The sequence below is a fragment of the Chiloscyllium plagiosum genome, unplaced genomic scaffold (genome assembly GCF_037043375.1).
Source record: "Chiloscyllium plagiosum isolate Xiang-an unplaced genomic scaffold, Cpla_swu_hap1 HiC_scaffold_5, whole genome shotgun sequence".
NCBI classification, from domain to species: domain Eukaryota; kingdom Metazoa; phylum Chordata; class Chondrichthyes; order Orectolobiformes; family Hemiscylliidae; genus Chiloscyllium; species Chiloscyllium plagiosum.
The window spans coordinates 74,121,560-74,148,600 of NW_028270143.1; the positions used below are offsets into that span (position 1 = coordinate 74,121,560).

General features: G+C 41.6%; 2 protein-coding genes across 9 annotated transcripts in view; one reads left to right on the forward strand and one right to left on the reverse strand.

Annotated features, from left to right (window-relative positions):
- Positions 1-13,638, reverse strand: part of ankib1a (ankyrin repeat and IBR domain containing 1a) — an 87,910-nt gene extending 74,272 nt beyond the window's left edge. For 3 of the 5 annotated variants that reach the window (XM_043690254.2, XM_043690255.2, XM_043690251.2), the window contains exon 1: positions 13,521-13,638. The gene's annotated coding sequence lies outside the window, so the exon portion shown is untranslated. Of the gene's footprint in view, positions 1-4,965; positions 5,081-13,174; positions 13,325-13,520 lie in introns of those variants that run through there. The other 2 variants (XM_087987315.1, XM_087987314.1) reach the window with 2 other exon arrangements.
- A 111-nt stretch (positions 13,639-13,749) lies between these two features.
- The window catches only part of krit1 (KRIT1 ankyrin repeat containing), a 72,962-nt gene continuing 59,670 nt past the window's right edge, over positions 13,750-27,041 (forward strand). For 3 of the 4 annotated variants that reach the window (XM_043690256.2, XM_043690260.2, XM_043690261.2), the window contains exon 1: positions 13,775-14,541. The gene's annotated coding sequence lies outside the window, so the exon portion shown is untranslated. The other variant, XM_087987317.1, reaches the window with a different exon arrangement.

Genomic DNA, 27,041 nt, shown 5'->3' on the forward strand with positions numbered 1-27,041 from the left:
AAGATCGAAATCCTGAAACTCCTTGCCGAACAGCATTAGTTCACATGGACCACACTAGTTCAAAAAGGCAGTTCATGACAAAACCTATCCTGGGTGATTCAAGATGGGCAGTAAATGCTGGTTAAGCCAGTAACTTCCACATTCTATGAATGACTTTAAAAAAAGACATAACACACATACCACAGTGTGGAATCTCAAGTTCAAATTTGCACCCAACAAAATAGCTATTACTAATTGCTTTGAAGCAAATTAAAACAGTAGCCCAAAGTGAAAAACAAATTGGAGAGATTAGTCCAGAAACCTCTGTCTGCTACTTAGTTACTCAATCTTATTTTCCATCCCGCCATGATCCAAGGTCACAGATAATGGATTGATAACTGCTTCGAAGCAAAAGTAAAGTGAATCAATCGCCTAATAAACCCACAATACTGATTGAGTTTGCTGGCATTGTCATCGGTGCACCACATCCATATTTCAAAAGGCACAAATGCTAATTTTTGACTGTTTAAAAGGAAGTAAAGATAGCAACCCGACATAAGATTAAAGATGGTTTTAAAGTGCCTGATCATTGTCATGTTCGAAAAGATAAATAAAATAAAGGAAAATGGTCCACAGCTATTTCACAAAGGAAGAGACACAGCAAGCTCCAGAAACCAAGGAAGGATGGTGAAGCAAGGTTTAATCAGCAAGATGGATTTTTAACAGGTACTTTGAAAAGGATAAAAATACAGAAAAAGATCTAATGAGGAAATTCTAAAATCTGAAGAAAGACACCAATGCTGAGGCAAAATATGGAACAAGAGGTTGGAGATAAAGGATTGGAAAGCTTTTGGATGGGAATGAGGAAAATTAGAAAAATACAAACGATAATTTGGAAAGCTTGTAGGGGAAAATAACCCTGTTGGGGGCATTTTAAATCAAACAACATTGAAAGGAAGAAATGTTTCTGCTGAAAGGTTAACAAGAGTTGCAAATTAAAATGAAAAACAAACAGTCTTGGGTAATGATTTCTAAATCGATCAAGTGTGAAGCTGGAAAAGGCACAGTCAGGCAACAACTGAGGAGCAAGAGAATCGACGTTTAACCCTTCATCAGGACTGGGGAGGGGGAAGGGGGCTGAGAAATAAAAGATGGAGGCGCCGGGGCTAGGTAATTGGAATGGCAACAGGTGGGCGAAGGTAGGTGGTGACTGTGATAGTGATAGGTTGGTGGCAAGTGTGGAGGGGATAGGTGGAAGGAAGATGGACTGGTAGGTCAGGTCAAGAGGGCAGAGCCAAGTCAGAAGGTTAGATCTGGGATGGAGTGGAGGGGGAGGGGAGATTTGGAAGTTGGTGAATTCAATGTTGAGGCTGTGGGGTTGCTTGTGGATTTGGGGTAAGAGGTAGGACTGGGCAGTGCGGAGTTTGACCTAACATTTCCAACCCCACACCGCCTAGTTATCTCTCTTCCCAAATCCACAAGCAATGGCCTCAACATTGAATTCACCAGTTTCCAAATCTCCGCCCCCACCCCATCCCAGATCTAACCCCTCAGACTCGGCTCTGTCCTCTTGACCTGACCTGACCTACCAGCCCATCTTCCTTCCCTTTCGACATTTTCCACCGACCAATTACCTCCTACCTTCCTCTCACTTCGTCATCCTAACTACCTTTCCCCGAGCAACACCACCGCCCCCTCCCCCCAAACTTCAGCCCTGTTCTTCCTCTCCAGTCCTGATGCAGGGTCAAGCTTGAAACCTTGAAACCTCTTGGCTGCTCAGATGCTGCATGACCTGCTGTGCCTTTTCAAGCACCACACTTTATTGACTCTGACTTCTCCACCATCTACAGTCCTCACTATCTCCTGGGTAATGATTTGAAGTTATTTAAGCTCTCTGCAAACTAGTGTTGGTGGTGGTCAAGAATTATTAGCCTTTCCAGCCAGAAGTGCCAAGTATAAAGGAACAGAAGTGACCTCATGATGACAACTTTCAGCAAATTTACTTCACATGACATCAATGGATAGGATCAAAAGACTTGGGTCCTGGTGAGGGCACTGAGGATGTATACACATCAACTAGCTATGTCTTTTGTTACGTTGTTCCTGTACAGCTACAACACCCTGTGTCTTATTCACAAAAATCCAATCATGTCAGGCACTGTCCAAGGAGCCTCTACTTAAGCATTAGCAAAGAGATTAATGGTGTTCTTCACAGAGGCAAGGCAACAGTGACTGATCTTCAGATCAAGACAGCATTTGTCTGAAGAAGACATCAAGAAGCCCAACACTGTACATGGGGAAAGTTGCCTAGTGCTGGTCTTAGTCATTGCTAGCATGAAAGAACATGGTTGCAGTTGTTAGGGGTCAATGATCTCAACTCCACAATGTCTCAGCAGTAGTTTCTCAGGCTAATGTCCTAGCTGCTACAAGGGCATTCATTGCATTAGGTCAGAAATGGGATGTTCGCTGATGATTGTACAATGTTCGGTTCCATTCACAACACTTCAGATACCGAAGCAGTCTACATTTAAATGCAGCAAGACATGGACAACACCTAGGTTTGGACTGACAAATAACATCGGCCCACACAAGTACTAGACAATAACCATCTCCAAAGAATCAAACCATTTGCCCTTGACATTCAATACCATTATCATCACTGAATCCCCTTTCTCCTTAACATCAAACAGAAACCAGACCGGATCAGCCATTCAAATATGGTGACTTTAAAAGGCTACAAATTCTGCAGAGTATAACTCACCTCCTGTCTTCCCAATGCCTGCCCACCATTGAAAAGGCACAAGTGGGCGGCACGGTGGCACAGTGGTTAGCACTGCTGCCTCACAGCGCCTGAGACCCGGGTTCAATTCCTGCCTCAGGCGACTGACTGTGTGGAGTTTGCACGTTCTCCCACTGTGTGGGTTTGCTCCGGTTTCCTCCCACAGTCCAAAGATGTGCAGGTCAGGTGAATGGCCATGCTAAAATTATCCGTAATTTTAGGTAAGGGGTAAATGTAGGAGTATGGGGGTTGTGCTTTGGCGGGTCGAAGTGGACTTGTTGGGCCGAAGGGCCTGTTTCCACACTGTAAGGTAATCTAATCTAAAGTCAACAGTGTGACGGAATACTTTCCACTTGTCTGGATGTGTGCAGCTCATGCAATGCTCAAGATGAACACTATCCAGGACAAACATCCAGTTGTATAGCACCCCAACTACAAAACTTTAAAATTCACTCCCTTCATCACCGCACTACTGTACACTGGCAGTAAATAAATGCTTAGCTGTACAGAAGTTAAACATTACTAAAAGACAAGAGGTTGAAGCAAAATTAAGAGATTCAACTTCTTCGCTCCTTGAGCAAGTGTCAGCAATGTTACCATCTACAAGTTGCACTCAAGCAACTCACCAATACTCTGTCAACAACACTTCCAAACCTGCAATCGTTACCTAAAAGCACAAAGGCAGCAAATGCACAGGCACACCAACACCTCCAGGTTCCCCCCAGAGCTGGTCAACTTAGATCCAGAGTATATTCTATTTGTTTCATTGTTACTGGATCAAGATTCAAGAACTCCACTTGAAAAGGCACCACACAAGAGTATAGGCCTGATGGTCTGGTGCAGTTCAACAAAAAGGATAAGCACCATCTTCAAGAGCAATTGGGACTGGGAACAAATCCTTGCCAGCAACACTTGTTCTCTGAAGTGTTGTGAAAAAAAACATTGCTAGATACCTTAGATCTTTGTCTTATCCAGTGCCTATACAACCAGCTAAAGGAAAGGGCTTTCCTTCTCTACTTTAAGAAATCTGTCAGAGAATCAGAAACTGCTATCAAATCTGCTGTCAATCTCATCTGTTCTCAGGTCAACAAACTAACCACGCAGCCATGATCTCCATTCCCCAGAGCAATTTTGGTTCAGCTCCACTGTGTATTCTCAATGAATCAAATCTTTCCTGAAGTGTGGTGAACAGAATTAGATGCAATACTTTAGATGTAGGGGTAGGGGTATGGGTGGGTTGCGCTTCGGCGGGGCGGTGTGGACTTGTTGGGCCGAAGGGCCTGTTTCCACACTGTATGTAATCTAATCTAATCTAATCTTTAATTATGGCCTAAATCAAGCATTATCTAAGTTCAGAATAACTTCCCTGCTGTTGCACTCGATACCTCTATTTATGAAGATATGATTTGAGAACCAGTCTGGCAAATATAGCCTGGCACACATATTAGGCTTACCAACCCCTACTGTCCCTCCTCTTACTGTACACCTTTAGGAATTGTGCCAATGTCTATTTGGTCTCTGTGCATCCCTACTGCTGAAAGAAATCTCTCAATTTTCAGTTTTACATTCAATCTGCCACAATGTCATGAATTATTGAAGGTGGAATGGCAGATTGAGATAGTTGTTAGAAAGGCCATTCAGATCCCAGGCTTAGTAAATGGGACAGAGAATACAAAAGCAAACAAATTACGAAGAACATTTATAAAGAAACTGATTTGGTCTCAATTACGTTGGGCACGTTTTCGTTATTACGTTTTCGATAGATTATTAAAAGGATTTACAATAGTTCCAAGGACAAGAAACTCCAGATACATGAATAAGTAAGAACCATTCTATCTTCTTCAAAGACAAAGCCAGAAAAATAATTTGATAAAGATGAAAAAAATTGAGGAGGGATCTTGACAATGACAGAAGCATGATTCCCATTGATACAAGAGTACAGAAGCAGAAGACAAACATTTTAAAAATGTATTCTTAGGATGTCACCACCACACACAAGGTCAGCATTTAATGCAAGTCTGTAACAGCCCTGAGTACTGCAGTCCACATGGTGTAGAGAAACTTGCACTAACATTTTGCAGCAATTTGATACAAGTGAGTGGCTCATTAAACTGCCTTTTGAATTGGTGTACAATCAACTACAACACATGTAATGAACAGTTTTTGCCCAAAATGTCGACTCTCTTGCTCCTCAGATTATGCCTGACCTGCTATGCTTTTCCAACACCACACTTTCGACTGATCTCCAGCACCTGCAGTCCTCACTTTCTGCACTGTCGACCCAGAATTACACGCAGGCCAGGATGGCAGATTCTCTCTAGAGAAGGACACGAGTGAACAAATTGAATTTATTTGGATCATTTTGTAATTTCATGAACATGTGATGAGTATTATATTTCAGATTTATTAATTGATTTAGTATAGAGCCCTTGGCTGACAGGATTGGATATCAATTCATGCCTCTGAAGTTTTAGTCCACGCTTCTGGATAACTAAATTTGATAATTATCACAATGTTATGGTGTCGTAAACTGAGTCCCCTAATTTTGAGTCTCCACAACAACAGTAAGCATCTTCCTAGTAACAAACTGAACAAGACCTATTAGGATATTGTATATTTTCATAAGATCTTTTGAGCTCCCTTAACTTCCAAGCTCAACTGGGTATGGTCTCAACTTTTCTTCACAAGTCCTTCTACCAGGAATGAGTTGATTGATTGTTCTCTGAAATGCTTCTCGATGATATCTTTCTGCAAATAAGTGCAAACAGATGATGTTTCAAGTCCAAAATAATCGCTCTTCAGACCTCTTCATAATGCACTGGAGTATCATTCTAGATTGCTGTGCACGAGATGCGGCACACGATTTTAACCCACAATTTTCTGAGAGGTGACAGAACTACAAACTGAGCCACAGTTGACAGGAATTCAAAACAATAGTAATCTTTAATTATAGACAATAAGTGAAATGGACCTGATGGGATGCATCCTGGGATATTAAACGTAGCAGCATCAGCAATAGTGGACGCTTTGGTTGTAATTTCCCAAGAACACTTAAATTCCGGAAAAGTCACAGAAGAAGCAAAAGAGACAAGAAAATGTGAAAAGCAAAAGAGACAAGAAAATAGACAACTGCAGGCCAGTTAGCATAATGAATGTTATTGGGACAACGTTAAGAATTTATTATAAAGGACTTAATAGCACAGTATTCCAAACCGCACAATATTAAGCAGAATCTTCATGACTTCATGAAAGGGAAACCATGCACAACAAATCGACGAGAATTCTTTGTGGATGTAACAAGTAAGATAGCTAAAGGGGTCAAAGTGTGTGTAATGTGTTTGGTTTCTCAGGTGGTGTTTCATCACATATATGGAGGTAGTATAATAGCGTGGACGGAGGATTGGCTCACAAATAGAAGACAGAATTGGGAATAAGGGCAACCAGTAATTAGTGGAATGCCATTGGTGTCAGTACTGGGGCCATAAATGGATTGGGGAGGCCACATGCATGAATCATAAAAACACTAGCATGCTTGTTCAATAGGTAATAAGGAAGGTAAATAGAATGTTGGCCTTTATTCCAAAGTACAGGTCATTCTGCTATAACGCACCTTTCACTAATCAAAATTTGCTGTAATGCGATTGACAAATCGTGGACACCGTTTCTAAAGTGCAAACGTTTAAAACACATGCTGGCTGTAACGCAATTATGTCACCAACACTAAAGCGCGATTTTTCTATAACAAGAGGTTGTGCAAGAATGCAACCATCACATTCTAGAAGAACTACCTGTATAAAAGCAGGAAGATTTTGATGAAATTATAAGAGCACTAATCAGATTGCAACTGTTATACCATGACCAGTTTGGGCCCCTTATCTAAGGAAAGATATAATGGCATTGGAGGCAGCCCAGAAAAGTTTCATTAGGTTGATATCACGCATAGGGGGACAGCCTATGAAGGGAAGTTGAGTAGGTTGGACACGTACTCATTGTGATTTAGAAGAATGAGAGGTGACCGCACTGAAAAAAAAAATTCCAAGTTTCTTCGGGGACTTAGCAGAGTAGAGGTTATTTCCTGTGGACTAGTCCAAGAATAGAAGGCATAATCTCAGAGTAAGGGAATACCCATTTAAGATGGAAATGAGAAAGTATTTCCACTCTCAAAGTTAGTGAATCTGTGGAGCTCTTTACTGCACAGACTTGTCAAGGCTGAATTGTGAAGTATGTTCAAGGTTAAGATCAACATATTTTTAATAGTAAGGAATTGTAGGGTTTATAGAGAAAAGGGCAGGAAAGTGGAGTTGAGGATTATCAGATGAGCTGTGATCTCTTTAAATATCAAAGCAGACTCAATGGGCTGAACGGTCTACTACTACTTCTGAAGGTCTTTTAATTGAAAATTATACTCTAAGCAACTTAGTTGCACAGAGTAAGAGATTGTGGTCCCTGTTAACTTTATTAAGGTGCGATGTTTTCCTTTCAAGAATTGATTAGCCAATGAAGTTAAAAAAAGGACAATGTCTTGGAGCCATAAAAATTGTCTAGACAAAAGTGAGGACTGCAGATGCTGGAGATTACAGTCAAGATTAGAGTGGTGCTGGAAAAGCACAGAGGTCAGGCAGCATCCAAGCAGCAGGAAAATTAATGTTTCGGGCTAAAGCCCTTCATCAGGAATGAGGGTGGGAGCCTCTACTGTGCATCTTTCTACTGTAGATAATACTTACTGCTGCAATTGAATGTCTGTGGTGATGGGAATAGATGGTTTTGGAAATAATGCCAATCAAGCTGGCTGCTTTTTCCTGGATAGTGACAAGCTTCTTGAGCATTGTTGGAGCTGTACCCATCCAGGCAAGTAGGGAGAATTCCAGCACACCCCTGACTTGTAGATGATGCGACAGGCTTTGGGGAGTTACTCGCCACAGCATTCCTAGCCTTTGACCTACACTTGTAGCGACTGTGATTATGTGGCAAATCCAGTTGAATTTCTGGTCAATGGCAACCCCTAGGATGTAGATAGTCGTGGATTCAGTGATGGCAATAGCACTGAATGTCAAGGTGTGTTTTTCAGATGGTCTCTTATTGATGATGGTGATAGCCTGGCATTTGCGGCATGAATGTTACTTGCCACTTGTCAGCCCAAACCTCGATATTGTCCAGATTTTGTTGCATTTGAACAAGGACTGTTTCAGTATCTGATGAGTCGCAAATGGTGCTGAACACTATGCAAATCATCAGTGAACAACCGCACTTCTGAGCTTATGGTGGAAAGAAGGCTATTGATGAAACAGTGAAAGTGGTTGAGCCTAAGACTCAACCATGAGGAACTCCTGCAGAGATAAGAATCACAGATGCACAGCATGGAAACAGACCCATCGGTCCAACTTGTCCATGCTGACCAAATATCCTAAATAAATCTAATCCCATTTGCCAGCATTTTGCCCATGTCCCTTTAAACTGTTCCTATTCATGTACCCATCCAGTCCTACAGCTCAGATGATTGACCTCCAACAACCACGACCATCTTCTTATGTGCTAGGTATGACTCCAACCAGCTCAGGGTTTGCCCCTAATACCCACTGATTCCAGTTTTGCTAGGTCTCCTCGATGCCACATTTCATCCAATGTAGTTTTGATGTCAAGGGCTGTCATTCTCATTTCACCTCGAGAATTCAGGTCCAAGTCTGCTCCTGGCCAGGCTTGCAATAAACAGGTCCTGACATCAGACCGTGGAGGGGGTCATCTCTGCCAACTTCCAGCCCCTCTTCCATGGTTATGTTTGAGCCACATGGGAGTCACTGGAGAGGGAGGATGCAGTGTCCATCAATACTTTGATGCGTTCAGGGAGAATTTGGCACTGCAGGGGCTGAAATGCTTTATTTCCCCTTTCAACTGTTTTGATTTATTCTTTACCTTTCCCTTCACTTTCTTCACAAAAGCATTGCACTTATCGGCCATCATCTCCCCTTGCAAGATTGACACCTCATTTCAGGTATGCCTGGTGCTGCTTGTGGCTTGCCCTCCTGGACTCTCCATTGAACCAGGGTTGATGTTTGCTACAGTTTAAGCAATACTTTAACTTTACAATTTTTATCCTTGTTTTCAAGTCTCTCCGTAGCCTTGCCAGACTGAGACTCTGAGTCTCAAAACCGATGTCCTTCCAAAATATCTGTGTTCTTGAACAAATCAGCTTTTAATCACTCCGTCATCGACAACGATGGCCCTAAGCTGCACAATTCTCCCCTAAAACTCTGTCTTTGTACATTGCTTTCTTCCTAAAAATGCATCTCTCTTAGTCATCACCTCTAATAGCTCCTCATGTGGCTCATTGTCAAATTGCGCTTTCGAATCTTCTGTTAAGTGCCATAAGGCATTTTACTATGCTTAAGGCACTATATAAAGAAATTGTGGCAGCTTGAAAATCACTGCTATTATGCTTCCCATCTGGCCCAATTGTTAATTTGGTTGTCCATGTCAGTCGTTTGAGCCTTTCTCAATAGATACAGGAGCAAATATCTTCAGTTGACATTTTAGCATAATCTGAGTAAATGTTTTGTTGCTCTCTTTCAGATTATCTATGAAACCACATCATGTCTCTGGTCAGATGTCTTTTGTTTTAAAAGATGAGATTAAAACTGTTCAAATGGTGGTTAATTATGTCACAGCCAAATTTGTACAGTCTCAAATTGCAGTCATGAACATTTGTAGGAGAGCGTTTGAACTTCAAAATAATAAACAGTATAGTTTAAAACATTTCTGAATTACAGTTCAGCACTCAAAAATTGAGATTCAACATTATTGAGCTTACGATGCACAAAATGAATTTTCCATCAGCATTACCTGACTTAACTGTTCTCAGGGAAACACATAATTTAAGATAAAAGCTAGACTTAGATCACCGAAGCAACGCCCATTTCTGTATAATCCATGCATTCAGCATGGCAGTATGTTAAAAGTGATCCCAAGCATTTGAAGTTTTTAACAAAATCACAGCATTCATTTTCAAAATACCCCACCTTAATTAGACCCATTTTTAAACTGTGGTCAAGGAAACTGGATTCCAGGAAACCCTGTCGTAGCTTTGCAAACTGCCATCCCCTCAAAGTTCTTCTCTTCTGACGCACCCACTATACAGCATCTCTTTCTTCCGCCCAGCTGTGGTGATGTCATTTCAAACAAAGAGAATTATCATTTTACCACCCTTAACTGAAACAGTGGGCTAGACCATAAGTTTGCATCAGTGCAACTGGTTTTTATTTTTTTAAAGAGATCCAACATTACTCTTATGGTAAATGGTCCAAGATGAGGAGCTACTTGCAAAGGAGTTTGCATCCATGTTAATTAAGAGATAAACAACGTAATGTTTTGAACAATTTATGACTATCAGGAGAACTTAGATCAGATGTTCTTCTGCAACCCTCAAAGACTGAATAGTCTGGACCAAGCAACAGCTCATTTTCACTGTTCTGCTTGCTATTTTGTACAATTAACTTAAAAGTACTTCTGCACCGGTACATTAAACATTAAAGTGCATCCACACACCAAAATATAATCAATGCATCAGGGTGGCTGCGTTGTCCAAAATGTTATTCCTCAGACATTTAAACAAATTTTAACCTTATACACAAACAACATTCACAACACGATCTGAAAACCAACTCATCTGTAGAAATTTAAAAATTCCAGCAGCTGTGTCAAGACAAAGCTTCTTCTCTCAGAGTTTTACTTACTACAACTCTTTTTGCAGTCACTACAGGCTGTTGGAGCAGCATATAAAAGTAAAAATTGATTTGAAAAAGGTTTGAGCTTAATTTCTTGATATATCATAACTGGTCATATCCAGAAGCTGAGAATGAAATAGCAACCCGGAAGAAATAGCAACAGGTCAGCCATTTGGCCACTCAAGTCTGCTCTGCCATTTCAATGGGATCATGGCTGATCCAACATTACTTACATTCCTTTCCTACCCTTTCCATGTCACCCTTGATTCCCCTCTGGTCAAGGGTCTATTCATTCTAGCCTGTGGTTTGAAAAAAAAAACCTTATTTGTATTTTACTCAAGTCTGCAACACTGCTAAATACCCCAGCTTGCTTGGGCACTCAATATTGATACGTCCAAAAGTTCTATAAAAAGAAATTAAGGTAAAAGGAAGTTGTTCATTCATGGAGGCAAGTCCCTTTTCTTCCAATATTGACAACATTCAGTGTGAATGAGTGACACAGCTATCCAAGACAATTAAGTTTGCCCCAGACCAGACAGGTAATCAGAATTTTCTTGGGAGAGGGAACAGAATACAAATGCTCAGCTTAGGACAAAATCATGAGGGGCATAGATAGGATAAATCGACAAAGACTTTCCCCTGGGGTGGGGGAGTCCAGAACTAGAGGGCATAGGTTTAGTGGGCGGCACAGTGGTTAGCACTGCTGCCTCACAGCATCAGAGACCTGGGTTCAACTCCCGCCTCAGGTGACTGACTGTGTGGAGTTTGCACATTCTCCCCGTGTCTGCGTGGGTTTCCTCCGGGTGCTCCGGTTTCCTCCCACAGTCCAAAAATGTGCAGGTTAGGTGAATTAACCGTGCTAAATTGCCCGTAGTGTTAGGCAAAGGGGTAAATGTAGGGGAATAGGTGTGGGTGGGTTGCGTTTCAGTGGGTCGGTGTGGACTTGTTGGGCCAAAGGGCCTGTTTCCACACTGTAGGGAATCTAATCTAATCTTGTAACCTGGTGACCAAGGGATCATAAAGCGACCTTACTGAAATCTGAAGACTTCTTTATTTAAAAATGCTTTTCCTTCCTGAAAGCCTTTACTAGATTTGTTAAACTGGCTGTTGAAAGGCAAACACTCAATTTCGTTCCTGTAAAGAAGCACATCAGTATTCTGCTCGGGGAAACAAATAAACTATTCACCAGAACAGACACATCCAATAATCTATTGTGCTATCTGTATAAATCATCCAGCTGCAGGGCAACTAACACCAGTATATTTCAATTCTATCAAAGTACAAGATTGAGTTGCAATCCAGTCACACAGCTTCATGGCATTCATTCAAATACAAAATTTTGGCCTAAGTATGTTAAATATGAATATACTGGGAAGAAATACAAGCTATTCAGAGGGAAACTGTTCCAGTATGAAACAAAAGAGTCACATATAGTTCCAAATAATCAACCAATGATATTTTGAGCCATATACTCTTCTGAAGACTACTCTAAGTCTTCACTACTCAGTATAATCAATAATTGACACTCCAAAGTTTTTATTAACCAATTTGAGTGTATGTTTTCCTTTGCTACATTGAGCTTAACATGCAAAATTTAAATTTGTTTCAGACAATTAGGTTAGAGGAATAATATTCCAACTGTTTGATCAAAGCTCAGTCCTTCAAAGATTGCCCTCAACCTAATGGTTGCAATCCCTGTATAGTAGTTCAAGGTTGTATAATTTAAAGCAGCAGGCAGACAGAGTTTTGGGAGGGAGGGGCACTTTAACAGGACAAGAGAAATTTCTGATATTTTCCAGTTTTCAGTGCTGAATCTTAAGTCAATGGTTCTCAGAACACTTGATTTCTCCACAAAGACATCTTGCTGAGCAAAAAAACATCCTAACATGGATCATAACATAAATAAACCTCTTTCAGATTCACCCATTGCTGCACGGACATCCAGATTAGGGTATCACCCACTTACTTTCAACGCACTAACTACATGTTGTTTGCCATGCCATTAATGTTAGATTTTCACGTTGCCTATTTTCAGTCATTAGTTACATTACAATTTATGCAGCTTCATTACCCTATCCCCATGTTAAATCGGCAAAAGTAAAGATCTAATATCAAATCCCAAATCTCAGTTATTCCACTGAACATTTCACACATTTTTAGAAATGACAACATTAAAACTATCATTTGTTTTAAAATTCATCTCTCAATTTGGACAGAGGATGAAAGTTTGAGTTCCTGAATTACAGCATAAGTGAAGACACCTTTGTTGATATTAATTCTTATGCTAAATTTTGTTTAAAATAAAATTAAAAGCATGAATATCCTTTTGATTCTACACAGTTGGAGAAAGTGAAATAACTTGCACTTGATCCTCCAAGATTATAATATTAACAGTCACTCCCGATTTAAACCTTACTCGTGCGTAGAGTCACAGTAATGACAGGGTTAACCTCCGTAATCAATAAACATGACTGCGTAACCAAAATAACAAATATGTCAGGTCCGGCACCTTGTCCACTTCATTCTGCTTTCAAACAATAACAAAGATTAATCTGCTCCACAATTCTTTCAGACGGCAAAACAATCCAATGCAATATAATAACATCGTCACTAAATGGGAATTTCCTCCCAGTTAACATTCAGCTTGAATATATTCTATAGAATAGTTATTAAACACTGGAGGTTAAAGTGTGCTTGCCGGTTACACTCTGGCATTGCTCTCTTTTTGGAGCTGGAATCAGCTGTCGCCGATCAGCGGCACTGCCGGCCTGACAAACAGAGGATCACAGAGGTGGGCCGACAGCGAGCATCACCGAACCGGCACTCGGCCCTGACTTGAGAGGCCCCGACCAAAGTGCCAACATTACCCCAACAACCGGCATCCGACCACAGGACCCTCGACGGGAAATACACCGCTTAGCCTCCCGCCCACCCCGGCGTGATTCGCGCCCCGACCTCCTTCCTTCTTTTCCCTCCCAGGAAGGGGCAGCAGGATCCGGGGGTGGGGGGTGGGAGGGTAAAGGCGGCAGGTGAGTCAACGTTACCCTGCAGACATCGCCAGACGATCTTCCCCCGCTCCTACCCGACTGCGTGAAAACAAAAGCCCAGACCTCCAACCCGGAAGTATTCATCAGCCCCTTCCACCGGTGTGGGGTGGAGTTGGGGGATGGGTGGGAGGATGCTCTTTGACCCGGAAGGGCAGCTGTTATCTTCCCCACACTCTTCGCTGCGGTGACCGGAGGTGAGAAGCTGCCGGTGTTACTATGTTGGGGTTACCCGGGGAGCAAGGAGGGTAAAGTCGATGAGTTCTCGGTGTCTGTATTACCGAAAGTTTACGACGTTCCTCCCTCTTCTTTCCCTCCCCACCTTATCTCGCGTTACTCAGACGGAATTTAATATTTGGAACAACCAGTGTCCTGTCAGTCGGGGGCTGCAGCTCCACCAGCGGAACTGCGGGGAGTTCAGTTTCAGGCCTCGGCGGGCAACAACAATTCTCCACTTTGATCCCGTTCAATGACTTGAGCAGTTAGGGGTTGAGGGGGATTGGGGCTTTTAATACCTGCACAAATCAGTAAAGCGAGCAAGAGAAATAACAAAAGCAAAACCGAAGAAACAGAATCTCGAGTTCTGAAGAAGAGTCTGCTGCACTCGAAACGTTAACTATTTCTCTCTCCACGAATGCTGCCAGACCTGCAGAGTTTCTCCAGTATTTCATGTTTTTGTTTCACATTTCCAGCGTCTGCAGTATTTTATTTAAGCGAGTGAAGGAATTCGTCTGCTAATTGTGGACTTTTTTTGAAAATGTTTTCTGCTGTGAAACAGAGCTGGAAGCGGTACCATTCCCACAGGCCTTGTGATATGTAAACTGATCAGAATATGACCATGCAATAAGAGGGGGCTGTCTTTAGACTTCAAAACAATCTAATTCTACAAGAGAGCAGTTGGATATTGGACACACTTCGCATTACTGAAGGAACTGGGATTGGATTTGCAATCTAGTTGTAAGATTTGGGCCTTTTTAAACTTGATTGCATACGTTGTTTTGGAGATTACGGTCCATTACAGGTCAGGAATTTTGGAACCACTTTGCCATTTTGACAAAAATAATTATGAAATAATGATTTCTGCCATTCTGAATCTAAAGGACCTTGCACTTCTATTTGCATGTTTTTGCTTTCTATAAATAGATAACCATTTCAGAAATGACCTGAATCCAATACTCTCAATACAATAGCACATTGAAGAAAACAATCACTAGCATTCTAAGCAATCATAACTTTGTATCAATGTATGAGGTAAACTGCAATTGCCTTCATTTAGACAACCAGTGTTGGTCAATTTGGTGAAGCTCTTTAATGGGAGGAGGTGGGAGGAAGTGCATCTTTTACTTTCAAGTTACTGATATTTAAGCACATAATCTGTTCACTGCAGTACTAAGGGAGTGCTGAGTTGCTGGACACATGCACATCATCTCATTTGCGTGAGTTAAGCAGCCCCATCTGTCTTCTCTGCTGCCAGAGATATGAGATATACTGTTATGGTATGCTAGTATGCTATGTGTGTCTGTTTACACTATAGGGACACATCCACCACAGCCTGTCTTCAACTGCTCTGTGATGTTCATCGTCAGTTACACCTGGTTCAACCTCTTTTGATTGCCACAGCTTTTTATGCCTTCAGAAAATATTTTTGTGGCTTTCCAGCTGAAATACTGACACTTTGCTTTTCTGTCATTTTTTTGTTATTTTGCTCTTGCAATTTCAAGTACCACTTAAATTTGTCTCGTATGTGGAATTTTCAAATACATTTTAGTGTTCACATTTTAAAGGCTTGTATCCCCCCCCAGACACACACACACACACACACCTTTCATTTATTCTTCAGGTTGCTAAGCAATTCAGGAAATTGTACAGAAGTTGCATCTTATGAGTTGTTTTTTCCTAATTCCGAATTTGGGTTATCTTTGCTTGGATATTTCCATCCTCCTTCTGACTTTGGTATTGCATCTGCCATCCTCTATCGTTATTTGTCCAAAATAGACAAATCTACTTATTCCAGTATGGCACCATCCACTTCACGTTTCTGGCCAGTTTCTTCTAAGTTTCTTCTACCATAGTTTTTGTCTTGTTGATGTTCATACTCAATCCATGTTCTGAATTTAGGCAGAGATAGAAGATCCCTGGCTCTTTTCAAAGAGCAGGGAATTTTCAGTATCCTGGCTAAATTGTACCTCTTCAACAGAAAAGCAGAATCCCAAAGTCTTGGGACTTTGCTCTACAATTAGGTGCAACGTTTCCCTGCATTACCACAGATCATTTCAAAGCAGATATTTGTTCATAAAGCACTTTGGGATATCCTGAAATCATGAAGATTACTACATAGTCATAGAGACGTACAGCACAGAAACAGACCTTTTGGTCCAACTTATCCGTGCCGACCAGATATCCCAACCAATCTAGTCCCACCTGCCAGCCCCCGGCCCTATATACCTCCAAACCTTTCCTATTCATATACCCATCTGGATGCCTCAAATGTTGCAATTATACTAGCTACCACTACTTCCTCTGGCAGCTCATTCCATACGCGTACCACCCTCTACGTGAAAAAGTTGCCCCTTAAGTCTCCTTTATATCTTTCCCCTCTCACCCTAAAGCTATGCCTTCTAGTTCTGGACTCCCTCACTCCAAGGAAGAGACTTTGTATATTTATCCTATACATGCCCCTCATGATTTTATAAACCTGTTGAGGTCACCCCTCAGTCTCCAACGCTCCAGGGAAAACAGCCCTAGTATATTCAAGTTCTCCCTATAACTCAAATCCTCCAAACCTGGCAACATCCTTGTAAATCTTTTCGGAACCCTCTCGAGTTTCACAACATCCTTCTGATAGGAAGGAGACCAGAATTGCACGCAATATTCCAAAAGTAGCCGAATCAATGTCCTGTACAGCTGCAACTTGACTCCCAACTCTGACCATTAAATGCCTTCTTCACTAGCCCATCTACCTGCGAGTCTACTTTCAACGAGCTCTGAACCTGTAGTCCAAGGTCTCTTTGTTCAGCAACACTCCCTAGGACCTTACCGTTCAGTGTACAAGTCCTGCTAAGATTTGCTTTCCCAAAATGCAGCACCTTGCATTTATCTAAATTAAATTCCATCTCCCACTTCTCAGCCCAATGGCCCATCGGATCAAGATCCTGTTGTAATCTGAAGTAACCCTCTTCGCTGTCCACTACCCCTCCAATTTTGATGTCATCAGCAAACTTACTAACTATACCTCTTAAGCTCATATCCAAATCATTAATATAAATGATAAAAAATAGTGGACCCAGCACCGATCCTTGTGGCACTCCACTGGTCACAGGCCTCCAGTCTGAAAAACAACACACCAGCACCAGCCTCTGTCTTCTCCCTTTGAGACAGTTCTGTGTCTAAATGGCCAGTTCTCCCTGTATTCTTTGAGGTCTAACCTTGCTAACCAGTCTCCCATGGGGAACCTTGTTGAATGCTTGCTGAGGTCCATATTGATTACATCCACTGCTCTGTCCTCATCAATCTTCTTTGTTACTTCTTCAATATATAAGTTCAAGTCATTTTTGCATGGGGAAAATAGGGATTATTTGAAATAACTCCAGAGAGGCCAGTATCCTGTCGCCAAATCATCCTTTATTTACAAGTGGAATGTTCTTAACACTGGTCCAGCTCCCTCAGAGCCAACTCTGTGTCACAATATCTGACTCATCCTTTTATCTGTCAGTGAGGACTCCCTTTTTGGGGCTGTTAATCTGGTCCAAAAATGAACCTGTTACAATCACTACATCCCTCCCCCTCTGAATCCAAGGACAAAGACCAGTTTTTATTTTAATTCATCCTGGAGCATTTTAGCACTGGGTTAGGTTCTCTTTCGGTTATGGATGGCGTGTAGCACACAGGAGCTTGCCGTTTGTGCCTGGAACAACTTGTGAGAAATTCACCCTTCGTCTGCAGCAAAGACGAGATCCACCATGTTCATCTCAGATTAGGGATCTCTTCAATGTTTGAACAGAGGGGGAGAAGCCACTTGTTCCAATTGCCTTTCTGACTGTTCCCTGAAGCACAGCAGGTTTTGCTCCTGCACAGTTTGCAAGTTAATGGCTTTCATATGGTCCATGTGCTTGTTCAGGACTGTCACCTCTATCCAAATTTTTTATGTCACTGGTCCTAATGTTGCATCAACTAAGCCTTTTGCCCATATAGGACCATTTTTTATGGTTCCTACGCCAAACTTTGTCCCCTGTCGTAAACTGTTTCTCTTGCTTGGTGGAGTCTAGTAACTGGCACTGACATTCCTGATGCTATTTCACCCTCCTCCAGGTCCCAGAAGATCAGATTTAACTTGGTGTAGACTCTTCTTTCCGTAATCAACTTTGTTAGAGCTATCCTTGTAGTTGCATGAGAGGTAGTCCGATATTCAAATAGGAACCGGGACAGTTTGATATTTAGTGAATATGTAGGCTGTTTGTTCAAGCCTGCCTTCAAAGTTTGGACTGCTGTTTCTGCCAGGCCATTGGATGTTGGTTGGTATGGAGCTGTCTTTCTATGTCTAATACTATTCAATTTTAAGAACTGAAGTTCCGTGCTGGTAAACGATGCCTCATTATCTGTGAGCAACACTTCTGTGATTCTGTGTATTACAAAAGATGTGCACAGTTTTTCTATTTTTGTTCCCGTTTTTGATGGATGAGCTATAAGCATGTCCAACCACTTTGAGTGGGCGCCTACAATGACGAAGGAGATTGAGCCCATGAAAGGACCTGCATAGTCAACATGTAACCAAGTCCGGGGTGTTTATGCAGCCTTTCCCACGAATGTGGAGGAGCTGCTGGTCGTAAGTTTTGTCCTTGTTAGCACTCTGGACACTGCTCCACCAACTTGGTTATGTCTGCATCCAAGCCTGACCACCAGACATAACATCTCATCAACGTATTCATTTTGGAGACCCTAAATGACCCATTGGAGTTCAGCCAGTATCTGGTTGCAGGCTTTGCTTGGGATATTGACTCTTGCTCCCCATAATGGTATGCCATCCTGTACTGTGAGCTGGTCTCTCCAAATCCAAAAAGGTTTCAGTTCTGGTTATGACAGCTCTTTGGTTTTCCCCAATGCTACCATCTGTTATAGTTTTGCCAGGACCAGATCTTTGTCCAAAGTCTGACATTGTCAGTTGTGACTGGAAGCTTGGCCAGAAAATTTAAAACCATTGCGGACTCTTCCAGTGGCAGTATCAGTGGTGGTATATCAGCCAGCGGTAGGTCACTTAATGCATCTGCATTTGTTGCTTCACTTCTGTGAAAGCTATGGCTTGACTACACAATGCCTTCCAAGGCTGACCCGTTTTAGGATTTGATGAAAATGTGCCAGGATGGAGGCCAGTTTATGTATGAACTTGCTATATTAATTCACCATCCCATGGAAAAACCTATGCTCTGGTGTAGATGTGGGCACCTGGGCATTTTTTGAGCACCCTCACTTTCTCTTCCAGTGGTATATCCTGGTCCTGTTGGCTCTGTAACCCTAGTAAATCACTTGCGGTGTCTGGACAGAATTTTGCCTTGTAAGGCATGTGCCTCAATACTTGTTTTCCCTGTTATTGAGTCATTGCGATAAATGGCGACCTGGGGGAGACTTTGCAAAATGTTTTGCATCATTGGCTGGAAAATTGCACAGGCTGCAAATTGCCCAAAAGACAGTTTTGTATATTGGTATAAATCCCTATGGATATTAATTGTAGCATACTTCTAGGAATCCTCATCAAACTGCAATTGCAAGTATGCATGACTCATGTCCAGCTTCGGGAAGGATAGCCCGCTAGCCTCCACCTCCCCCCCCCCCCCCCCCCCCCCCCCCCCCCCCCGCCCCGCCCCGCCCACTAACATTGTGTCTAAATCTACTATGCAAGGAATTGGGAATTAATCCAGTTGCAAAAAGTAGTTTACAATATGTCTAAAATCCCCACTAAAGCAAACTACACAATTGTGCTTCAAAATAGGTATGGCCGTTGCTGCGTATTCCGCAAACTGGATTGATTTGATGATTCCTTTGCCTTCCACCTTCCTGATTTCTCCTATTCTTTTGCCACTAAGGCATATGGCTGGGCCTTCCCGAAATGTGGAATTGCGTCCTAGTCAACATGGCTCCATTGATAGTTACTAGAACTTCCTGCAAGATATTTGGGTTTTTAATGAGGCCTTCACTCACGTAGCCACTTTCTAATTGAAAAATGTTGAATCAATCTAAGTGAATCTCTCTCAACCAATTTCACCCCGTCAAGCCAAGGCCTGCACCTTCCACTACAATCAGTGGCAACTGAACCAGCTGCTTTTTATAAGAGACCAGAACTGAAGTTGTACCCTGAAAGATTCCCTGGTACAGGTTCCCAGTCTAGCTGAGGTCTTGCACAAAGTTGAGGGTTGCAAGCCAGAGTTTTGTTAAAGATTGATTCTGTGAGCACCAAAACTGTGCCAGTGTTGGCCTCTATCACATAACCAGTTGTTTATTTTGGTTGGTTCTGATTTGGATGTTGCTAAGGAATTTAATTATTCCAAGCCAGATGTAGGTGGACTGTTCAGTATGTGCAGTCTCCTGGATATGGGCTTATGAATTCTATTATTCAGTTTAGGTCTAGGAGGGCTCCTTTGCTTTCACATATCCACATACCAGCAACAACTACAATGGCTTGCCATGCTGGATCCTGGACACTATGGGCATTTTAGCATTGCCAATGCATCAGTGGTGGACTCTCCCTCTTTATGGGCACTTAAGCGGGCATTGGATAGGTATATGGAGGATAGTGGGTTAGTATAGGTTAGGTGGGCTTGGATTGGCGCAACATCGAAGGCCAAAGGGCCTGTACTGCGCTGTATTGTTCTATGTTCTATAACCTGTACATCTTTGAACTGTGGGTGGAAACTGGAGCACAGAGGAAACCGTGCAGACACAGGGGAATATGCAAACTCCACACAGACAGTTGCATGAGGGTGGAATTGAACTGGAGTCTCTGGCGCTGTGAGGCAGCAGTGCCAACTACAGAGTCAATGTGATTTTGATTGAGCAACAGTAAAAGAATGGCAATAGAGTTCCAAGTTAGGATTGTCTGAATTATGGGAAACTTGAAGATGGTTGTGTTCCTGTGTGTCAGTTGCCTTTGTCTTGTGGTAGAATTTATGCGTTTTGTAGTTGCTATTGAAAAAAATCTTGATAAGTTGCTACAATGCGCCATGTAAATAGTAAATTCTGGAACCTCTTGTACCAATGGTGGAGAGATGCTGGGTCAGTGTCAATCAAATGCTTTGCTTTCTCCTGAATGGTGTAGAGCTTCGTGAGAGTTGTTGGAGCTGCACTTGGTTGGTCGTGGGAGGAATATTCTGTCACTCCTGAATTTTGCTGTGTAGTTATGCAAAGTTTCAGGTAAAGTAGCTCCATGAAACTGGAATCAATGGGAATCAGGAAAAACTCTCGGTTAGAGCCATATCAGTTACACAGACAGGTGATTGTGTTGTTGAAGGTCAGTCTCTCAACTCCAGGACATCTCTGCAATACTTCAAGTTAGTGCTGAGGCCCAACCATTGTCAACTACTTCATCAAAGCCTTTCCCTCCATCGTCCAATCAGAAGCGGGGTTGTTCGCTGATGATGGCACAATGTTCAGCATCATTCCTGACTCCTTGTACTGAAGTAGTCCATGTCCATATGCAGCAAGGCCTGGACAATATCCATGCTTAGACTGAAAACTTTCAAGTGATATTGACATCACACATGCCAGGCGATGATCGACTTTCGCCAAGAAGACACAATCTAACCATCGCCTGTTGACATTTGATGGCATTACCATCACTGAATTCCCTCATGAACAACATCCCATGGGCTACTGAAGTGAACTGTACTTTCCATATAAATACTGACTACAAAAGCAAATTAGGAGTCCTGCAGAGAATAATTCACCAAAGCTTGTCCACGATCTACAAGATGCAAGTTAGAATTGTTCTGGAAGACTTCACCACCCCACCACCCCCCCCCCTTTCCTAGATGGGTGCAGCTTCAACAACGTACAAGAAGCTTGACACCATCCAAGGCAAGGCAGCCTGGTTGATTAGTGTCACATCCACAAGCATTCACGCCTCCCACCACCAAAGCTCAGCAGTGGGGTGTACTATCTACAAGATGCACTGCAGAAATTCCCCAAGGATCCTGAGACAGCATATTCTGAACCGATGATCACTACAATCCACAACAACAAAGGCAACAGATACATAGAAATGATGTCATCTGCAAATTCCTCTCCAAGCCTCTCACTATCCAGACTTGGAAATATATTGACATTTGTTCAGTGTTGTTGGGTCAAAACCATGGAATCCCCTCCCAAGTGGTATTTTGGGTCTACCTACAGCACATATACTGTGGCAGGTCAGGAAGGCAGCTCACCATCAGCTTCTGAAGGGCACTTGGGAACAGGCAATAAATGCTGTATGAAATTCATATATTTGCATACCATCTGAGTAAACAAACTGATTTGATTTATTGGATATACTTAATTAAATGCTATCATTTAATAGGTGTAGTATACTTTGCACTCATTTCCCATGAGTAAATATATAAAATATTGACAGGTTTTGGGGATCAGAATTTGAGTTGTATGCTTATAATTCCCAACCTCTGATTCAGTTTCTGATCAATGGTAACCCTATGATGGTGGTAGTGAGGAATTCAGTAATGGTACTGCTTTTGAATGTAAAGAGGAGATGATGAGATTCTCTTGTTTTCAATGGTTTTTTCACTTAAACTTATACAAAGTGAATATCTTTTGCTACTGATTGGTCTAAACCTGATAGGACCAGGTCTTGCTGTTTGCAGACAGAGACTGCTTCAGAATCAGAATGGTTGAAAATAATTTTAAACACTGTCCAATCATCAACTATTTCCATTTCTGTCTTTTATGTTGGTGGTATTTATAAATGAATAATTCATGCATTAGTCAAGTGAGAATTTGAATGCCCATCTTCATTCATAAGTACCTTGTATTTATGCATTTCTTAAATTGGAAGCCTGTTTCCTTTGAATTTGTTTGAAACATAATTTGGTAAAATGCAATTGCAAAAGTTACTTTAATAGATACTGGTTAAGCTTTTTAGATTTTCATACAAACAAATAATTTTACAGACCAATGTTCTGGGGAATAGGTTCAAATCCTACCATATGGATTTTAAGTTTGATTATTAAATCTGGAATATAAACCTAGGCTCTGTAATGATGACTGTTGTAAAAACTCATGTGGTTCACAAATATCCTTTAGGGAAGAAAATCTGCCACCCTTACCTGAACTTGTTGACATGTGATTTAGATTTAAAATAATATAGTTATTTCTCAGTTGAAAGGCAATGTTGATAGGGATCAAGGGGAATGCCCGCATCTCATGAAAGACTTTTTTTTAAAAAAGCCTTTTCCCATGGCTGATAATTGAAATAAATTTCAAGCAATTCTGTGACTGTGGAGATAGTAATTACAAAAATAGTGAAGATTTACTTCAAAGAGACCTTAAGGATTAAGCAGACTACATCAAAAGACACTGGATTATACACAATGTTAAGACCCAAGACTAATTTCTGGACTGTATTGAGTTATTTTTCTACATTTGAGGAAGAGTAAGTGCGTAATCTGCTTTTGTTGTCCTTGAACTGAGAAGAGGCAAATTCAGCCAAAGTTCTTGTTGTTTTCTAATGTTTGACCCTATTGGATAATGGATATTTGTGGGTTTTGCCTTCAGATAGGATCTGACTGGAATATAAAGTGTGTTAATTCGCCTGTGAAGAATCCTATATGAGCAGGGAAACAATGATTTTTAGTGGAGAAGTGAATAAAAGCTTGGTCATATGTTTTGAGGAGGACCTTAAACAGAGAAAAAAGGATATTCATAGAAGATTCTGCAGTGTGGAGTTGGAAGAGCTTGAAGGCATCACCAGTGGTTGGATGAAGGGAATGATGAAGTGTGAGATTTGAGCATATAAGGCTGTAATCATTGTGGTACAGAATTATTGAAGGCAAGGCTGTAAGTGGAGTGTAAATATGAAATCAAATGTTTGAAATATTGGGTATTGAGAGCCAACAAGAGTGATAAGTAACTTACGTTGAATGTCAGCTGGATGCAGGCACCATTTTCGCTCAAGCTGAAGTTTGTAAAGAACAGAACCCATGTAGACCCATTGGAAGTCTCCACTCTGAAAGTTGTAAAGGTATGAAAGGTTTCATCAGCAGATGGGCTGAGGAACAGGCAGAGTAGTTACAGACGGTGAAAATAAATATTTTTTATGATGGAGAGTTAGTGGAGTTTTAACTTCAACTTGCTGTCAAATTGGATACCAAGATATCCAAGTCAGGTTAAACCCGTATCTATTAAAGTAACTTCGAGTCATAGAGATGTACAGCATGGAAACAGACCCTTCGGTCCAACCCGTCCGTGCCAACCAGATATCCCAACCCAATCTAATCCCACCTGCCAGCGCCCGGCCCATATCCCTCCAAACCCTTCTTATTCATATACCCATCCAGATGCCTTCTAAATGTTGCAATTGTACCAACCTCCACCAATCCTCTGGCAGCTCATTCCATACAAGTACCATCCTCTGCATGAAAAAGTTGTCCCTTAGGTCTCTTATCTTTCCCCTCTCACCCTAAACCTATGCTCTCTAGTTCTGGACTCCCTGACCCCAGGGAAAAGACTTTGTCTATTTATCCTATCCATGCCCCTCATAATTTTGTAAACCTCTATAAGGTCACCCCTCAGCCTCCGACGCTCAAGGGAAAACAGCCCCAGCCTGTTCAGCCTCTCCCTGTAGCTCAGATCCTCCAACCCTGGCAACATCCTTGTAAATCTTTTCTGAACCCTTTCAAGTTTCACAACATCTTTCCAATAGGAAGGAGACCAGAATTGCACGCAATATTCCAACAGTGGCCTAACCAATGTCCTGTACAGCCGCAACATGACCTCCCAACTCCTATACTCAGTACACGGACCAATAAAGGAAAGCATACCAAACGCTTTCTTCACTATCCTATCTACCTGCGACTCCACTTTCAAGGAGCTATGAACCTGCACTCCAAGGTCTCTTTGTTCAGCAACACTCCCTAGGACCTTACCATTAAGTGTATAAGTCTTGCTAAGATTTGCTTTCCCAAAATGTTTTCCAATTGCATTTTACCAAATCTGTTTCGAACGAGTTAAAAAGGGGAGTTTGTGTAGAATCAATTGTGAGTATGCAACTTGTAGTGGTGACTTATGAGAATGTCATTGTTTGTTTCATTGTTTCAGTGACAGAATTGCAGGTTAAAGTCTGGATGTTGGATAATTATAGGCAACAAGATAGTTGGCAGGCTGTTGACAGGAGTAAAGGGATGTGCTGTTTGGCAATCTGGTGTGTTGTCCTTTCTCTTACATTTCTAAATCTCAACAGAAATTATCTTTAGAAATGGACATTTTTCTTACATGTATGCTTTTACTTTCTACGTTGCACATCTTACTTGCACAAGTGCGACTGATTTTCCAACATGGTCCCGTTAGTGTCATTTAGGGCAAGTTCCCTTTCGAAGAAAAATTCTGACATATGATCTGGATGTAACCAGCTGATATATTCTGACTTATTGTGCTTTAAAAAGCAACTAAATGTGGTTTGTTAATATGTTAGTCATAACCTAATGAACAATGCTAATCTTAACAAAACAAGATTAATTGTATTTGATGTCTTGTGCTGCACCATTTATTTTCATTTGAATCCATAAATCAAAAGATACTGCAGACTTCGTCATCTAATTGCTGCTGTGGGGAAAATGTGGCCTTCAGCTATTGGCAGTTAACTTGTATTTGCTCGTGCTTCTCCATCCATCCCCATTGTATTTTGTACCCCTTTGCTTTCCTACCAGCAACTTAATACCATTGTTTTCCTTCTCCTCTTAAGAAATAGTCACTCAATGCCTACATTGAACAGCCTATTGTGGTTTTCTCCTATCTGCCATAACTGTCTATCTATCTTCACTCATCTTGTTTGTCACTATTGTCCCCAATGTTGGGCAGCCAGTGGTCACCATCACATGTAATTCCTGGCATGTAAAAGCTAATTCCTCATCTTCTATATTTTCCGACGCTTCTCTGTTCCCCGATATAGAAGACGAGGAATTAGCTTTTATATGCCAAGAATTACAAGAGGTGATGACCACTGACTGCCCAACATTCGGGGATGGCGCACCAACTTTCCACTCATAAAATCAAAGAATCTCTACAGTGCGCAAGCAGGCCTTTCGGCTCATTGAGTCCACACTGACCCACTGAAGAGAATCTGACCCAGACCCACCTTCCTACCCTGTCCCTCTAACCCTGCATTTCCCATAGCTAATCCCACCTAGCTTGCACATCTCTGGTCACTATGGGCGATGGGAGGAAACTGGAGCACCCGGAGGAACCCCATACAGAAACAGGGAGAATGTGCAAACTCTACACAGGCAGTCACATGAGGGTGGAATAGAACCTGGGTTCTTAGCGCTCTGAGGCAGCTCTACTAACCCACTGAGCCGCCGTGCTGTCCTATGGCATGGGTTTGCATGGATAAACTTACAAATAGCACAGCTATTCTAATGGCAATATCAGGATCAGTGTGGTTTCCAAATTAAACAAATACAGCTCTTGCATGCTACTTGCTTTGCAATGTTGTTGTCAACAGCGTAAAGTTCAGGAGTGGTATGGGAAGTAAATTAGATGACGTTTCTCCCTTTCCAGCACCTGAGGCCAACCAATTAGTGATTATCTCACTGGTAATAAAAAGATACTCTGAGCTGGAGGCAGTTTTACTTCCAGTCATGCAGGCAAGCTGAATACCTCAGCTAACCTATATAACACACAAATAAGTCTACACTCAGTCTTGTAAAATTTACTCCTTAGCTATACATTTTTTTTGTGCTTTTGTAGTATAAGGATTCTTTGCAAAAGCTGCCAAAGTAGTTTTTCTTGACTTTGGAAGGCAAAAATAAGATCCCTATGGCTTAAGGTAAAGTATGGATTTGTTTTAAATAAAAATTAAATGGATAAACTAGCAATATTAAATACAAGTAGGAACAATGAAGAATTTCCTTTCTTCTACAGAATATTTGATTAGATTAGTTACAGTGTGGAAACAGGCCCTTTGGCCCAACAAGTCCATTCCGACCTACCGAAGCGCAATTCACCCAGACCCATTCTCCTACATTTACCCCTTCACCTAACACGACGGGCAATTTAGCTTGGCCAATTCACCAAACCTGCACATTTTTGGACTGTGGGAGGAAACCCACGCAGACACTGGGAGAATGTGCATACTCCACACAGTCAGTCATCTGAGGATATTAAAAACATCAAAGATGTATGTCTTGCACTGACAATCACAATCAGCAGTAGTTCGCTGTCGATCTAAATTTGTGTGGTTAGCCCAAAATAAAACAAGCTCAAGATTTTGAGACACACACTTTAATTTTTAAAATAAAAACTAAAAATGTTCAAAATACTTAGCAG